Source organism: Myotis yumanensis, unplaced genomic scaffold (assembly GCF_028538775.1).
Source record: "Myotis yumanensis isolate MYYU_CA2020_CCGP unplaced genomic scaffold, mMyoYum1.0.hap1 SCAF_15, whole genome shotgun sequence".
NCBI lineage: Eukaryota > Metazoa > Chordata > Mammalia > Chiroptera > Vespertilionidae > Myotis > Myotis yumanensis.
The window spans coordinates 38921763-38940046 of NW_027223766.1; the positions used below are offsets into that span (position 1 = coordinate 38921763).

Here is an 18284-nt window from a genome sequence, read left to right on the forward strand (position 1 = left end):
TGAAAAAACTGAGGTTAAAGTAATTTGCTCAAAGTCAGAGCAAGGACTAAAATAAGACTTAAACCTAGAATTTAATTATATCAAACTATTTTGATATATTTCTACTCATAATATTTACTGTGTGCCTAAAGTGTGGCAGCCACTGAGCTGCACAGAAAGTAACTTAGGATTAAGAGGACTTCCTTTGCAGTGGGTTTGAGTTAGGTGTTTATGAAAAAAACTTTAAACTTCCAAGTTTGTATTGCCAATTAGAGATAAAAATGATAATTTCAAAGTGAAATAACAATATTTGAACTCCACACATAAATATACTTTTCATACTGTTTTTCAATGTAATAACATAAAACTTTAACTCTGCTAATGTAGAAAGCACAATATACTTTTTTTAACATAGCAGGCCTCATAGGTCTTCAATAATTTTAAATGATTTTTAAATTGATTCTTAGAGAGATAGGAAGGGAGAGGGAGAGAGAAACATTGATGTGAGAGCTGAACATCAATGGGCTGCCTCCAGCACACCCCCTACTGGGGATTGAGCCCACAACTCAGGCATTTGACCAGACCAGAATCAAACCAGCAACCTTTTGGTGCACAGGACAATGTCCAACCAAGTCACACTGGCCAGGGCTAAAGCACAATATTTTCACTGCTGTATTATGTTCCTTGTAGGAAAAAGCAAATGACTAGTTTAGTTATGTGTGACAAGTCAAAAGAGGCTGCCCTCTCAAACTTGTTCCTTATCTCTCCTTTTAAATGTTTATTTAAGTGATGCCTGAAAACAGTCTTATAAAAATCATCAAAAACACATATTTTTGAAAAGTATAATTTTCACTTCAAGATTCCCTTACTCCAATTTTCTTACCAGAGGCCAGCATTATTAACACTTTGAGATAAAATATTATTTCCAAATGGCAAGCTAATTGACAAATACTTATGTCGACATGAATCCATTCCCAGAGAGAACCTACACGACTCTTTCAGTTGTCTTTTCTTACACTGATAACATATAAGATAGTGATCTAATTATTACACTTATAGAACAGGTTTTTATATTTCTGGAGGGCAAGTTCTTCCTTTAATGATTTGGAATTTACATTTGCTTACTATTTTTCTAATGGTAATCCTTACGTTTTTATTTCCATAGTGGATTCTACAGTTTTTTAACCAATTCAATGACTTAAATGCAGTTTATTTTATACTTACATAATTTCTTAAATTCAGGGACTACATACTGTGCCATTGGCTCATTCGCTTCCCGTCCCTTTAATGTGTTCCTCTAAGCTAGGAGTTTCACTGACATGCTTCTCATGCTTATTAATTTTTCTTGAAAGCATTTGGAACTGTGTTTGTTTGTTTTTTCCCTTATGAATACAGTTCTATTTAGTTCCTATTTTCTAGAATTTGCTCACAATTTCTGGGTTAACTGATAGACCATTTCCTGTTTTCCAGACCTGTGTGTGTGTGTGTGTGTGTGTGTGTGTGTGTGTGTACACATACATTTCCTTCTGACATATTACAGGATTTGAGACAGCAGGGGCTGTGACACATATTCTCAGTCTACCATCTTGAATGCTGATGTTAGCAACATCAAATTTTTTATACATATGTAAGCTGTTTGTGGTCCTTCTAACACAGCCATTTCCCCAACTACCCAGGCTGGCAGGAAAGTCTTCAGCAACGTCTTGCATATCTCTATTATCAGTTTATCTCAACACTTTATGGCTCCAGTCACCCCCTTATATCTCCTGCCCTCTGAAATTGTCCATAAATCTTTCCTTAAGCTTGGAAACTCTCTGCATGTAATAAAATATCTCCCTATCAATTATCCATACTTGAAAGTCCACCTCAAAAACCACCTAGTCCAAACAGCATCCCCATATCTTCCCACCCAGAAATAATCTCTATCTACTCCCAGTATATCACTAGCACACTTTGTTCCTCTATGACAACACTTATCTCAATAAATTATCTACTAATATGCACATGTCTATCTTCCTAACTAACACTGCTACAGGAAAAGGACTATGTCATATATAGAGGGTGTCCCCCCGCCCCCACTTACCATCTGATAGCTCAACTGACCTTTCTTTTCAGATTTAACTTATTTGAATTAATAATTATTCAAAGAGTATATACATTTTGGGGGGACACCCTTTGTGTGTGTGTGTGTGTCTGTGTGTGTTCCTACAACGTGTAATTTAACTTGGTTGAATTAAGTTTTTATTTTCCTCGTAAATAGTTTTACAAAGCTAATAATTGTATTCTACAACAAAATGGTGATTTTGTTCTATATTTTCTATGTGGAGCCTTCATACTCCACTGGCATTAATAAGTAATTGACCTGCATGTTCAAGCATGTGCATAGTACTAGAGAAGCTGACACCCAACTATGACATGTAAACTACATGATCCTTTATATACTGCATTGTCATGTCAGGTTAGATGCCTTCTCTGTTTAGACACATTTTCTACCTTTCGTACTTATACCTTTATATTAAAACTAGAGGCCTGGTGCACAAAAATTTGTGCACTGGGGGGGGGGGGGGGGAAGAGGGGGTCCCTCAGCCCATCCTGTGCCCTCTCGCAGTCTGGGACCCCTCAGGAGATAACGACCTGCTGGCTTAGGCCTGCCCCTGAGTGGCAGAGGGCAAGCCCAATCCCTAGGTGCAGCCCCCTGTCATGCACAGAGCAGGGCGGATTGGGAGGTTGCGATGCCACCCTCAGTCACGCTCAGGGTAGGGCTGATTGGGGGGTTGGGGCACCACCCCCTGTCACACTCAAGGCAGGTTCAATGGGGAGGTTGCGGCGCCACCCCCTGTGATGCACAGAGCAGGGCCAATCAGGGGGTTGGGGCACTGCCCCCTGTCACTCACAGAGCAGGGCCCATCAGGGGGTTGGGGCACTGCCCCCTGTCACTCACAGAGCAGGGCCAATCAGGGGGTTGGGGCACTGCCCCCCCCCCCCCATCACGCACAGAGCAGGGCCCATCAGGGGGTTGGGGAGCTCCCCCTCTCATGCACAGAGCAGGGCCCATCAGGGGGTTGGGGAGCTCCCCCCTGTCACGCACAGAGTAGGGCGAGTAGGGCCGATAGGGGAGTTAGGGCACAGCCCCCTGTCACCCACAGAGCAGGGCCAATCAGGGGGTTGGGGCGCCACCACTGTCACACTCAGGGCAGGGCCGATGGGGAGGTTATGGCTCTACCCCGTCACACACAGAGCAGGGCCCGTTGAGGGGGGGGTGGTTGGGGCACCACCCCCTGTCACACACAGAGCAGGGCCGATCAGGGGGTTGGGACGCCACACACTGTCACACACAGAGCTGCAGGGAGATCAGGAGGTTTGGGCGCCGTCCCCTGTCATGCTGATCTGGTGCCAGGAGGCCTCGTGGCTCCGCTGATCCCTGTGCTGGGAGGCATATTACCCTCTTACTATATAGGATAGAGGCCTGGGGGCTGGCTGGTTTGCCCTGAAGGGTGTCCTGGATCAGGGTGGGGGTCCCCACTGGGGTGCCTGGCCAGCCTGGATGAGGGGATGATGGCTGTTTGCAGCTGGTCACACACCCTTCAGGGTGGGGGTCCCCACTGGGGTGCCTGGCCAGTCTGGGTGAGGGGCTGAGGGCTGCTTTCAGGCTAGGGGTTTTGACTGAAGCTCCCAACCACTCCTTTTTTTCTTTTTTTTTTTTTTTCTTCTGGGCCAGCTTTAGCTCTGGCTCTAGCTCTGAGGCTTCCGCTGCTGGTTTGTTTGCCGTTCTATAATCGAAACAATGTATAACTTCAGCTCTGAGATCCCAGCCGGCTATATTTGTTAGAATGTTTCAAACTGCCAGCTCAGAGGCCCGCAAGGCAGGTGGGGAACATTGGAATCTGCAGTCACTGGAGCAAGCAAGCCTCATGTTCGCTTCCAGCTGCCTGGCTGCCGGCCGCCATCTTGGCTGACAGTTAATTTGCATAAGGATACGCTGATTAGCCAATCGGAAGGGTAGCGGTCGTACGCCAATTACCATTTTTCTCTTTTATTAGTGTAGATATAAATTTCCCTTTATTTTGTTTTGAATTATTTGTCTGAAACTATGTCATTACCCTGTATGAATTTAACACTTAAATTTATCTTTTTAATCATTTTTTATAATTTTTTTAGTTATTTTATTTTCCTTTATAATACTCACATCTATAATAACCGGTTATTTATTCCTAAGGACATAGGCCAGCGCAAAGATATTTTTCTTGCTGGAATTCCAGCATCAAAGGTGTTTTACAGCTATACATATCTCACTGTTATAAGATAACTGGTTAATCAAAATGTACAAAATCACATCTAAACATCCCTGAGCAAATTCTGCAGAACACATAAAAAGAAAACAAAATCTATGTCACCGACAGTAAGGTCAAGCCACTGAAGTTCATCATCAAGAAACCAAATCAATGTGGAGTTCAAACCATGCAGTCAAGTGTCCCTATGCCGTATGTGAGAAAGCTTGTTCTTTTACAAGTATGTGAGCTCCCATTCCAACTGCAGTATAACTCAAAAATATCTGCATGATGCCCCCATGTTCCCAAACTTACTATGTTAGATCCAATCTGTGTTATGAAACACACTGGAGGCAAAAAGTACATGGTAACCAAGGATCAGAAGAATGACAATTCAAAGGTGCCTACGACACTCTTTAAACTAAGAACATTTGGGAGGGTTTTCTCACTTTTTTCTTTTATTTTCCAGGTATTGAGCTAAGCATTTTAGATTCATCACTTTACTTTTCACAACAAACCTACGACAAAAATGTCACATAAGCCTTTTGTAACTCATCACACCAGTTATATTTCATAGCATACAGTTTAAGCACATGGGTCCTAGAGTAGGTTTGAATCCTGGATTAGGCATTTACTAGCTATGAAACCCTGGACAGGTTATGGACCCTTATTGGGCCCCAATCTCTTCATCTATAAAATGAAAGTGATAATCACATTGACCCCATGAGGCTGCTGAGAGGATCAGATGATTTCTTTGTATTTGCTGTTTACATTTGTTTTGCAGAATGGTGTGTAGTAAGCACATACTAAATGTTAGCTATGTTTATTATTCTTGTCCCCAAATTTTAATGCAAAGTTGCCCTTCATTAACGAATATTAAAACACTTGTTGTCCCTTCACTATTTTTCATTAGTATCCTTAAATATCCGTATAATTGTCATCAGGTATATGACAAAGTAATCTATAACTTTCCTAAAAAATTGTGATCTATTTCAATCTTCAGCATAACCCAGCATGTTGTCCATGTTCCAAAATATAGAAATCAAAAATGGTTTAGGGAATGCTACAGCCTCTTTCCGGTCTAGCACATATTTTTAAAATATATGCAATGCTCAGCTAGGCTTTTCCTTCATAACAATTACACTTTAAAGAGCTCATTGCCACTGAAAACACCTCCTTTCAGGCCAACTCCGCCTATTTTTCTTCTCTGCTTATAGCACTTAAGTGGTTTTAATAGCACAAAGGAATCTGCATGATTTTAGTGCATGACTCATTTCTAGCAAATCAGCACACACATTCTCAATTTTTCATGCATGAGAGATGTGTAAAACTATAAAAATGTTTGGACATTTGAGAAGACTAAATCAACAGAGGGTAAGCGTTTTATCAAAGCTACAAGTGAAATTAAACTTTAATTTGAATAAATAAACTGTGCCAGGAGAGAGGAGTTGCTATCCATCTGAGCTGAAAGATGAATTATAATTGTAGCTATGTTAATAGATGCAGCAAGCACAAGGAAATCGCAGCAGAGGTTCCTGTAGGAACATGCTGATGAGTCACAGGTGTGCAGGCATGATCTGTAAAACCAGATGGAAAGTGTGACAAATGGATGACTGTATCAGTTACCATTGTGGTCTTCCTCTCTTCAAAGATGGCATAAATTTTCCAAAGACTTGGATAGTTACAAAAGAGGTGCCTATGAGATGACAAAGATGTTATCAATTTCCAGAGTGCCTCTGACTGAATTAACTGAGATAAAATAAACTCAGTCTCATAATTTTCAGGGAAAATATTTCATCAATTGTTTTGTTATTAGCCGTGTTATGGTAATAGAGTAAATATTGGATAATTCCAAAAGAAGGACAAACAATGATCAAGGTTAGAAAGAATGACTGTTTTTTGTTTATGTCATCAAGTTGTCAAGGAGAATCACTTTTCGGAATAACAAGAGTACATCCTGATTATATTTAACACTACTGATTCAGGACCCCTCTTGCCAAAGAATTCATTCATTTAGACCAATGGTCGCAATCAAAACATTTTATTACTTAAACGGCAACAATTGTTTTCCTTGACAATGGTGATATGATCTAATTATAAACCTTGCTTTGATTTAGTGAAAATATCACAACATGCTTAAATTTATGATGTGATTCCATTTCATATTCTTTGTTCTGAAGCAAGTTACTACAGAACTTGTTTTAAAAATCAAAAGGAAAAACATTCAACAAATAACAAACCTTTCTTCAAGCACTGAGGTGAAGATCTTTATTTGTATGACCCTGGACTTGAGAGCCCTTAGTGGTTAGAGCAAGAGCTGTAGAGCAGACAGCGCATGTTTGTATTTCTACATTCCCACTTAACTAATTGTGGGACCTAAGTTTCTTCTCCTGGAAAATGGAGGAAAACTGAGATTGTAGTGAATATTAGCAATAATATTTCGTGAGATTATAGCAATAATATTCTGGAATAAGGCTTGGACACATAGTTTTTACTATTAGATCTATTAATATTATAATAACTGTGCTAGGCATGCAAAAGAGCAAATAGTATTGTCAAATGAGAGAAAAAAGTAACAGTTTAATAGCACTATTCCATGTGCTATAAAATATTCATTAACATAAATATTCAAATACATGGCAACCTTAAGGACAGCCTGAGTCATCAAAAATATGTTTTCCCTAGCACTGGCTGGGAGGCTCAGTTGGTTGGAGCATCACCCCATACACCGAAAAAGTGGTGGGTTTGATTCCTGGTCAGTGCATATACCTAGGTTGCAAGTTCGATCCCTGGTTGGGGCCTATATGGGAGGCAAGCCATTGAAGTTTCTCTCTCACATGGAAGTTCCTCTCCCTCCCTTTCTCTCTCTCTCTAAAATCAATAAACATATCCTTAGGTGAGGATTAAAGTATATATATGTTTACCCTAAATGCTTCTCAATCTTAACTGATAACAGACCAACCTTCTTGAAAATTAAAAATATAGGTTTAAAAGAAAAATTACTATTATTTAGGTTTTGTCTAAAAGTATATTCAGATAAGAATATCATTTTCATGTTTATTTTCTCCAAATATAAAGGGTGTCCCAAAATTCAAGCAAGAAGTAATTTTGATAGAAAACACAGGTTTATAATTAAAAATTGTAAATTTTGTATTGATTCATAAAGTGTACAGTATAGGGTTATGTATGGAATAGCATATCGGGTAAACGGCCTCCACGGCTTTGCTGGCACATACGCACTCTTTTGTTGAAATTTTCCATGACCGTTTTTGCATAAATGTGGCTGAATTTCGATTAGGCTCATTTTCATCTTGATGGCTTGGTTAATCGACAAAATTGTCGCATTTGGGGTTCGGAAAATCCACGGGTGATTGTTGAGAAACAAATGCATCCACAACGTGACACTGTTAGGTGAGGCTTTTGGGCTGGAGGCATCATCGGACCATTCTTCGAAAATGCGGCTGCTCAGGCAATAACAGTTAATGGTGCTTGCTATCAAGACGTGATAATCCATTTACCCAGTATGCTATTTTATACATAACCCTATACTGCATACTTGATGAATCAATACAAAATTTACAATTTTTAATTATAAACCTGTGTTTTCTATCAAAATTACTTCTTGCGTGAATTTTGGGACACACTTTACTTACCCTACGTCACTGCTTATATTTCCACTAATTCAGCATTTTTCAAGAGGAGACCAGCTAACTTGGATCAGCTCCCCCAAATCCATTTCTTCCCTCTTTTCCAATAATTTGTATGTAGTTAAGAGAAACGGATTCTCTCCTGTCTTAAGGGATGTAACACATGGTACATGACTAACACTATTCATTCCAATCTTCTCCTCCTCAATGATTGGTTCAAAAAGTGGACATGCATTTCACACCAGAGCAATAAAAATTAATGGCGAGACTTTTGCACAGAATGCCTAGACATATGAGCTCCTTAGTTCTGGGCTGTATAATGTGTGTGTAAAGGCCCGGATATTTTTGCTATAATGAGAGAAAAACTAACCTAAGAATAAAGCTGAAGCACTATTTAGGGCAGAGCCAGGAGATGAACAAGGAACCAGGGCTGAACCCTAAAGGCCTCATGACCCTTTGATGTTTTCAGTTATGTAAACAAAACCTTTCTCTATATTATTCACATTAGACTTTGTTATCTATTAAACATTTTTTCTAAATCATACAAAAACGCAAGGGTAGGGACTGTGAATCTTATCCTAGGTATCTAAAATGAAACAAAAATTTGGTTAAAAAAGTTGGGTATGATTTTGAGTGGCTAGATGTTCTCTGGGCCTTCTGATCTTACCACTTGATACTCATAAGGTAGTCGTGAAGATCAAATGGGAAATTGCGCGCAGAGTATCAACGCATTGCTGGTGCATGCATAGCACACAGCAAACACTTGATCCTCCTGTTTGTACTGAGCCCCTTGCCTCCTGAGGAGAAGATGGAAAGAAAGTAGCATGTCTTTTCAATACCACAGGCAAGAGTTAGCTGAGAAAAAATACATTTATTAAAACTTTTTACCCTAGCAATATACTATCTTCCTGTTTCAAATTAATAAACAGTCGAGTGTATTTGGCACTAACAGTTCAACAATTATGAAAACTTTTTTTTAATATATTTTATTGATTTTTTACAGAGAGGAAGGGAGAGAGATAGAGAGTTAGAAACATCGATGAGAGAGAAACATCGATCAGCTGCCTCCTGCACATCTCCTACTAGGGATGTGCCCACAACCCAGGTACATGCCCTTGACCGGAATCGAACCTGGGACCTTTCAGTCCGCAAGCCAACGCTCTATCCACTGAGCCAAACCGGTTTCGGCGAAAACTTTCTAACTATACTTGTAACCCCAGTTCAAGGGGTATTGTTCCGTGCACCCCTTCTTACCTCTCAGCACGTAACCTCCTATTGTTCTCCAGTTTCCTGAGCTACTGAAGATGCTAACACAACCCCTGATCCTTCAAAAAATGACCCACAGCAACCCATCAGTAACATACTGCATAACCTTAATAAACTGATGTCTCTTCAACAGAGGGTGAGGTGAAGGGTTAACTTCAATGTATTCATTCACATAATTATTGACTAAGAACCCACTATTTGCAGGCTCTCTATGAAGCTCTGGGGATACAGCCAGAAATGAACAAACAAAAAGTAAGTCTTAATCTGTGTCTTACTGAGCCTTGAGCCTTAGTGAGAAAGACAAGTAATAATGAAACATTCACACAAACCGACATGAACTGCAATGTGACAAGTGCTGTAAGGAAGAGCACTTGGTAGAGGGAGAGGCCATGAGATGGATATTTTTAGGGAGGTCAGAAGGGCTTTCCTGGAGAGGGGATAGCTGAGCTGAGACTCAGAAAAGAGGGGAGAGAAGAAAGCATTTTTCACAGCGAGACTTCCGACAACCACCAACAGAACTGGACAAGAGACTAGAGATTGTGAGGAGTTTGCGTTGTCCCTGCAGTCACAGTACTAGAATATTCTAAGCATCCGCTCGGAGGGGCTACTCTTAGAACTGATGCTAGACACACATAGGCTACGTATGTGAACCAGAAACTGCAACTCCCCAGCGTATACTCTCTATCAGAACATCAATGGAGTCTTTTAGGCCTCAATGTTTCTCTAAGTGCTGTCAGCATCACAACTATCTGGATTTCATCTGTCTGTCTGTCTACCTACCTACCTACCTATCTAAAACCACCACTTAGGTCTACTTATTTCAAAATTTTGTGGGTACAATCTTAAAGTCTATGTTTTTCACTATTTCCCAAGGTGACTTATACACATTGCAGAATGAGAGCTAGTGATTAAAGAAACATTACTCCCTGAAAGGAATTATCTATTCTACCCTTAGAAAAATAATTCAAGTAAGTCAATCTACAGCTTAATGAAATGTGACATTAGCTCATTTACAAATGTACTAAATATTATAAATAAATGCAAAGCTTTTTTGTAAAGCACATATCCAATCCTTTATAAGTGGCCTTGGCTGGGTTACTCAGTTGGTTGGAGTGTTGTTCCTTACACCAAAAAGGTTGCGGATTCGATTCCCAGTCAGGGCACATGCCCAGGTTGCAGGTTCGATCCCAGGTCAGGGCTTGTGCCATAGGCGGCAGATTAATGTTTCTTCCTCACATTTATGTTTCTTTCTCTCTCTCTTACTTCCTCTCTCTCTCTCTCTCTAATCAATAAAAAACATATCCTCAGGTGAGGATTACTAATAAAAAAATAAATCCTTTATAAGTGAAAAAATAACTTTAAAAAATACAGTCTCATAACTACTGATTCAAATACTTGAGGAAGGATGCAGACATAAAGAAGCAACGTAAATGTCCTGCCTTTTTCATAAGAGTGGGAGCAGCAGAAAGTGTACAGGGATTCTGTCTGGAACAGATGTGCTTTGTATAAAGTAATTTGGAGACACAAAGAATAGAGCAGCTCTCTAGTTTGCCTTATTCTACATTTCTACATCTAAGATGCTAACTATTGGATGTGATAATGAACATGAAATCAGAGTGAAAGGGATTTTTTTTCTCCCGTGAACTCCTTATATAGACCTTAAAAAAGAGGCAGTGCATTGGATCAGATATCCATTATCAATTTGGACAGAGAGTGTCTGAACCACTATTATCTGCAAATGATTCATGAGTGCAGGTATTTCGCTACCTGAGGATTTTAGTGAAACCATAAATATAAGGAAAGACAAAAGCTGGAATTCAGAAAGGGCCTTGAGAAACATCAAGGATAGAAAATTATGTCCAATCTGAAGAAAAATGTGATTTACCAAATCTGACTTATCTGCTTCTATTACCAATAGGAACTCTTTTCTTTCTTATTTACCATTTATTTTGCATATTGTACTCTCCATTTCACAGGGAAGACACAAAAAATAACTAGCATGCTGAAACTCATTCACGTTAAAGCAGACTTTAACATAAAGCCACTGATCACCAAGTGTTAATGCTTAAAACAAAGTAGAAAAATAGTAACCTCACAGAGTTTCACAAAGTCATGATTTAACAAGGGAAACTCAAGCCATTTCTATATTTAAAAGTGGGGGGAAAATTTATAATCTGCACACACACACACACGTACATGTACTTTTGGCACATGATATGTGGGCTGATATAAAAATTTCCAAATACTATCTTCTCTATTACAATTCTTACGGTGAGAGCAACCTTCTGACATTTTAGAATAAATGATATTTTCTTTTCTTGGCTTTAACATTTTACATGAAAGATATCATTTTTTAAGCATTTAATTTATAGAAAAACAAACAATATACTCCCCTGACATTTATGAAGTTAATCATGCATATTGAATCATTTAAAAATTTAAGGGTATATTTTTCCTCCTGCAATTCTTTTTGAAACATATCTGCCCTTTAACATACATAAAACCTCTGGAGTCCCACCATTTATCAAAAGACCACTTAGAAGCCAGAGTAAAAAGAAATTTATAACACATGATTGGCTATTGATTTTATGTGGAAATGAATAACTAGTGATATAAAATACAAAACCTGATTTATTTTACTACTATGCCCACTATTCATTGAATGTTTTTCATGTATTAGGCATGGTACTTAATGTTTTACAAAATACTACTACATTTAATCCTAACAACAAGTCTGTCAGGTACTTATTATTCCCATTTTGTACAAAAGAGGAAATTGAGAACCAAGGTCAACCAGTTTACAAGGGTTAAAGTTGACATTTGAACATGACAATCTGATTTCAACACCCATGTTCTTCAATGTAAGATACACAAATGGTATTATTTTCCCAAAGAAAACCAATATTTCAATAATTTATCCTTATATTGGACTCCTAATATCTTAAGGTCATTTCAAGAATATACATTTAGGGCCTTTTGTGCCCCATGTTCTTGAGTGCCACTACAGTTGTTTTGCTCGTGTTGGACTACTGGTTTGGTCTGCACTGGCCAACTGATTTCTGCAAAGAACAGTATGCTCCAGTTCAAGGTATAATTTTGTGCCCTCAAAAGAAGGGCTTTTCCCTCAAAAGGAAATTACTAATTTATATTGGATTATTCGACCTTTGGGTGCCAAGACCTTACCCATTAAAATAATTCATCCACAAAATTCCAAAATGCTTGATATCAGATCAACAGAGTAGAGTTCAGAAGATTATACTTCGGCCCGCTTAATGCAGACAGTTCCCCAAGTTCCCCCAAGTCAAAATAAAGCAGAGGTTCATGACAATCACTGCCATCATTTGGTTTGGCTCTGGGCATCGCTGTCTAGGTGGAAAACTGAGACATACTTGCCTACCTCTCTACCACAGGAACAGGATTGGTTTTTGTCATTTCGTTTTGATACTTGCTAAAACGCAAAGAGATGGTCACTGACACTTCCTCAGTTAGTTACCTCTCAGTGTGGACAGGCGTATCAGACTCTTTCCTGGTATATTTGTTTATAAATGAGAAAGTGGAAGAAAGACGGGAAACTCTGCCTCTAGTAGAGCGGGGGCGGGGGGGGGGGGGGGGGTCAGGGGGGAGCTGCTGAAGGGCGAAGGGCTGTCCCTGCAGAAGTGAAGAGTATCAGTGACGGGTGCTCCCTCCATGCCGGTTTGACCATCATCCGCCAGCTCTGATGACGCCTCTTGCTCTAGGAGCGGACTTTGTGGCTGACCTGGGGCCTGAGAATTCCTTGGTGCTACTGGCAGGCTGAACTCAAAGGGTCCTACCCTGTCTGCAGCCTTGTTGTCTTAAGACACCATGCAGCTGCCAATGAGACCGGCCACAGACACCCAAGGACTCTGAAGCCATTACACAAATCCCTATGATAAGGGTAACATTTCTCAGGCAGTAAATATATTCTGATACCTTCTAATCTCCCATCCGTGGAGACCTGCTTGTGGAACATGAAGGGATGGGCAATCTTGAGTCTTCAGGGAATCCACCCAGCACCCCTCCCCCTCCATTCCCACCCCAGTGGGTGAGTCTGCGATCCAATTCTTCCCAACTGGCAACTAGACTTTTATACTGTCATGGGAAAGGGTGCTTTACAAAACTGTGGACTGGAGTAATCAATAGATTCATGTCAGGATTGTTTTGCAATTTCTAAAAAAGTCAAAAGTAATTCCTATCACCTTAAATCATATCCTTGCACACAGAGACCTTGACTGAGAATTGGGGATGGAAGGAGATCAGAGGCAGAGAGAGAAAATACCTTTTTATATTTTTAACCACAATCAATCACTTTATTTCCTAACTAAATAGTGTTTGTCATCATTTCATTATAGTGAATCATATACAAGATAAGATTCCACAGTGAAGGGATACCTTGAAAACTAAAAAACAAACAAATAACATACACATTCACCTGCCCTTGTATGCCTAACTAGCCCAACTAACTCAGGCACAAGCAGTATTCCCAAACTATAAAGATTTGGTTTCTTTTTAATCCTCACCTGAGGACATATTTTTTCATTGACTCCTGAGAGAGAGGAAGGGAGAGTGAGAAAGAGAGAAAGAAACATTGATGTGAGATAGAAACATAGATTACTTGCCTCACACACATGCCCCGACCTGGGTATGTGCCCTGACCAAGAATTGAGCCCTCAACTCTTTGGTGCAAGGGACAATGCTCCAACCACTGAGTCACACTTACCAGGGCAAGATATTTTTATTTTTGTTAAAATTTTGAAAGTAAATTGTTCAAAATTATTTTATACCTAGGTCCTATATAGGAGGTGACGTGTTGGCTTTTCAACAGTCATCTAGGCCACCTATTTAGACATAGAAGGCTGCAATCATAGCTTTTATGAGGCAAAGGAAAGGGGAATAAAATTACAGGAAGGGTAACAATAGTTCCGTATATAATGTAGGGAAAGCTGAAGAACTTGAGCTCAAACTGGTTAATCTCAATTATTGCTTTGGGACTAAATGGAGGCATGTCAGATCATCTACCTCATATCTAGACAACCACAGAAGAACGTATCTGCTAACTCTCTGAATGTGTTACAGATCAAACATACCTACTTTATTTTAAATGTGTCCCACATGAAAAGCAAATGTTTGTGCTGTATCTTCTGCACAGGAATTTACCTCCCCCGCCCCCACCCCCCGAAATCACTACGATAATTCCACTTTAGCAGCGGAAATCATATGAACATAAAGAAAATTTGTTCATACCTACTACTTATTTCTTTTCCTTAAATGACTCCCAACTTAAAAGAATAAAAAGAGAGGGGAAAAAAAAACAGACAAAAGGATAATGTAAAGTTCAGCCATCAAAAATGGCTTCATTAAGATCCTTAATGAAGCACATGGGAGCCATTTATTGACTCTTCAACTATTAAGATGGAACATTATTACTGCTTTAATAGTATTTCCATTTTCATTTAGGAAATAACTAATCAAGGGATCAATGTACCAAAGACTTTATTTTCTTTCCCTTGGGTCACTGCAAGTACATTTTTTAAAATGCAAAGAACGTAAGAGCAATTCCCCTGGGCACCATATCGCATGAACAATTTAAAGAAATAAGAAGGGTGAAAGGTCAACAGCTACCCATCTGAGCACCGTTATGCAATGAATGAAAACTGGGGGAGTGGAAAGTCTCCCTTTCTGGGAGAAGGAGGGGATCCCTTCCATGGCACAGACGCTTCCCCTCCCAGGTACGCAGAGCACCTCCACCCTCACCTGCTGTCAACCGGGGAAACATTTCTATTTCTCAGACTCACTCAGAATGCAAAGGACTGTTTCCTGGTAGTTCTCACAGCTCTGCTTCCTTTGAGGTACAGATGTGTAGCCACAGAACCCAATCAGATAACGCCTATTTACATATTTATAAAGTCTCCTGTAAAATCTCCTATCAATTGTTGCTGCTATATATAGGCCTTTCAAAGCATCTTGTGGGCCCAGCGCTCTACTGCACCGCTCCCTTCAGGAATCCTGATATATCCCGTAATGTGATTTCAATGTAAATGGGGCCCATCGCACAATCACACCACTTCACGAACTCTTTTCTGCTGGGGTAGCTTAAATCTAAACACACTCAAGCGGCTTGCTGCACCGGAGCAAGATTTCTTCCAGGTTAAAAAAATTTTTTTTTTTTTTTTTTTTTAAATCCCAAACCCCAACACAACAATGCCCAGGAAAAAAAAAATCTGAACGTTTTCTGCAGAAAGATGGGCCGTCTCCAAATCCTTGTGCCCTATCAGACAAATTAAAGTAAATCAAGCATGAAATGAAGCCGAAGAGCCCCGAGATAAGGCTCCTTTAAGTCGTTTACAGATTAGGATAGAGAGGGGTGCATCTGGTCTCTGGCAGCCATGGAGGCCAGTTCCTCAGCTCACAATAGCAGCCTGTGTATAGGATTACCTTACCTTGTCACTGACAAGAGAGGAGGCGCCTGCAAGATGTCTCTAACTAACTTCCTAATGTCCCTGGTTAAGTTCTCCTATGAAAGTATTAACTGTTACAATGAGAGAAATGCATTGGATAAAACCAAACTGCCCCCCACCCAACACCCATCCCCTCCCCAAAAAAACCCACAGACTGATTTATGAACTGGTCAGAAGCTGATAAACTGTGAGGGTGGGGGTGGGGTTCGGCTACCAGCAGATGAGCCTCTTCTCTTATCAGTCAGGATTCTGCTGCTAGAGACAGAAGCTGATAAGTTTCCAGCAGGAATTAGTGACAGGGCCAGGAAACTGTTACTGGTTGGACTGGTGCTCTAGCGCCTGCCAAAAGGACCTCTCCTGTTATCAGATGGGATTTTGCCGCAGTAAACAGTGAGGAGTTCTCCAAGAGAAACTGGGCTGGACGCTCAAAATGCTATGCGATTAATGGTTAAGCTATAACATGAGGAGGGTGTCAGATTTTCTTGGCAGCGTCTGGCATTCTGCAGCTTCTCAGAGTGGACCTTTTTGTTCCTTGGCACGCCCAGCAGCCTGGAAACTCCCCCCACTTTCCTTCCTTGACAAAGAACTTTTTCTTCCCCAATAAATTTTATTTATACCTTCTGTCAATCTAAGGAAATCCTCAATTTTCTACCAAGGAAAAGAGACTGCAATCAACGCAACCTACTCATCAGTTTCAATTACTCTCAAGGATGCATTCTAATTCGGTTTTCTGATTGGCTAGAGTGGTGGCTGGGGATGGAAGGGAGTGGGCGGGGTTACTGCTTCCTCTCAATAGGTAGTCAATTGGCTTCTCCAGAAGCAAAGGAGATATTCCTGTTGTTGGTTGGGCCCTGTCTGTACGCTGCGGTCAAACCAATTGAGAATGAAACTGAGTATAATTCTTTTAGGGCATGACATATTTCTCTCTATTCCATCAGGAGCTATTTGATTGTGCCCAATGGCACATAACATTTGTATGGCCCTTTACAATGCGCTGTCATTTATATTTTCACATTTGAACTTCATATGCAGCTCCTTAAGTTATATAATATTACCACAATATTATGATGAATAAACTGAGGCTCCACGGGATGAAATGGCTTGTCCCAAATCATTGGATTGGTTAAAATGCAAAGTCTGAACTTGTAGCCGAGCCCAGTAATACCTTCCCAGAATGTGATATTGCTGACATAATTTCCTAATCTTTGGATAAAAGGACTCACAAGGAAGTTCGTAAGTTGTTCGATGACAGACACAGGCATTCACTCCCAGTCTGAGATCACTTGTAGTCAAGGATTTGTGTCATCTGCACCATTTCAGAGACACGTGATACATTTTAAGATATGAATATGTGGCAGGTACTAATGTAGAAGGCTATATTTTCATGACAGGTAACTTTATTCAGTAACAAACAGGTTAAAATGCATTTAAAAATCTTATTAATACTAATAATAACAAACCATTTGTTGAACTGAATTTTAAATTTGGCACTCATCAATTTTAAATTTGACACACACACATGGATCCTTCTGCTCTCATCTCTTCAAGAGATCTACTTCAGCCCTACTAATAATTTAGGTCTTAGTTTTTTAATATCTTTAGTATCTTAAAATATTTATATAAAATAATTCAATAGATCTTTTATAGATAGTTTTTATAATAAAATATAATGTATGTAATTTTATTTAATGATATTTCTCAATCAAGTTTACATCCTAAAAGCAATAGACAAAAGAACACAATATTCCCAACACAAGGTATGAGAGAGGCTCAGGAGCTGGAAAAGAAAAAAAAAATTAAATATAAGGTAGTTTTCTTTTTAGGTATTATATATTTTTTAAGAATCTGAATGAAAAGATTCTACCTTACAATAGAGAAGATCTAGAATCAAATGTTGAAAAATAACCTCTAACAGTAAACTCTGTGTGTGAATAGAGATGAAAACCTGATGAAGGCTGTATGTTGCAAACATTTATGAATATGTCTGTAATTATTTTCAATGGAGTAGGCTGAGAATAATCCTTCTCTCAGCACAGAATTGATATATTTACAAATCTGTGACCAAATGATGATATCTAACAAGTGCTCACTGCTTGCTGCTCCAAAATAATAAACTATCTTAAATTATGCCAAAAAAGATAAGAGACATGCTTTATTTCCCCATTTATTAATACTGTGAGGAGGTGACATTTATTCATTATATTTACAGTGCTTCTTTACACTTGACTTTGGGGAAGGCACTTTTCTTTTTCGTCTTCATTGTATGTGATTTAGAAATAGATTTGTCCCTGTTTTTTAAAATATCATTCAGTTAAAGGAAGAGTTACAATATGTTCTCCCTCCATAAAATATTTCTTTCAAACACAGACTAAAATATTCATATATTTTATGTCCTATTTTACTATTATTGAAGTTTAAAACTTTAAAATTTATACAGTGGACATAAAAGAGATTTATGATATGACATTTTATTGCTTTTTGTGTATAAATTGGCTATATATATCTTGTTGATTACCATTGATTAATCTTTAGTTTAGACATTACCAATTTTCTTAAAGTAGTAGTAATAAGATTTGAGGTATAACAGAATACTAGAATCTGACTTAATTACCAAGTAGCATTTGATTAATTCTAGAAACAGCAGAGCC

The 18284-nt window shown here is 39.2% G+C and overlaps 1 protein-coding gene across 3 annotated transcripts in view; it reads right to left on the bottom strand.

Annotated features, from left to right (window-relative positions):
- Window positions 1–18284, bottom strand: part of ZFPM2 (zinc finger protein, FOG family member 2) — a 425162-nt gene that overhangs the window by 244347 nt on the left and 162531 nt on the right. The gene's annotated exons all lie outside the window — the stretch shown is intronic.